The sequence below is a fragment of the Cherax quadricarinatus genome, chromosome 10, assembly GCF_038502225.1.
Source record: "Cherax quadricarinatus isolate ZL_2023a chromosome 10, ASM3850222v1, whole genome shotgun sequence".
Taxonomy (NCBI): Eukaryota; Metazoa; Arthropoda; class Malacostraca; order Decapoda; family Parastacidae; genus Cherax; species Cherax quadricarinatus.
The window spans coordinates 32218786-32219636 of NC_091301.1; positions in this window are offsets into that span (position 1 = coordinate 32218786).

Below are 851 nucleotides of genomic sequence, written 5' to 3' on the forward strand. Positions count from 1 at the left end.
ATGAACATTGTTCTGCATGTATGAACTTTGTTCTGCAAATATGAACTTTGTTCTGCATGTATGAACTTTGTTCTGCATATATGAACTTTGTTCTGCTTATATGAACTTTGTTCTGTATGTATGAACTTTGTTCTGAATGTATGAACTTTGTTCTGCATGTATGAACTTTGTTCTGCATGTATAAACTTTGTTCTTCATGTATGAACTTTGTTCTGCATGTATGAACTTTGTTCTGCATATATGAACTTTGTTCTGCATGTATGAACTTTGTTCTTCATGTATGAACTTTGTTCTGCATATATGAACTTTGTTCTCCATATATGAACTTTGTTCTGCATGTATGAACTTTGTTCTGCATGTATGAACTTTGTTCTGCATTTATGAACTTTGTTCTGCATGTATGAACTTTGTTCTGCATGTGTGAACTTTGTTCTGCATATATGAACTTTGTTCTGCATGTATGAACTTTGTTCTGCATATATGAACTTCGTTCTGCGTGTATGAACTTTGTTCTGCATGTATGAATTTTGTTCTGCATGTATGAACTTTGTTCTGCATATATGAACTTTGTTCTGCATGTATGAACTTTTTTCTGCATGTATGAACTTTGTTCTGCATGTATGAACTTTGTTCTGCATGTATGAACTTCGTTCTGCATATATGAACTTTGTTCTGCATATATGAACTTTGTTCTGCATGTATGAACTTTGTTTTTCATGTATGAACTTTGTTCTGCATGTATGAACTTTGTTCTGCATGTATGAATTTGTTCTGCATATATGAACTTTGTTCTTCATGTATGAACTTTGTTCTGCATATATGAACTTTGTTCTGCATGTATGAACTTTGTT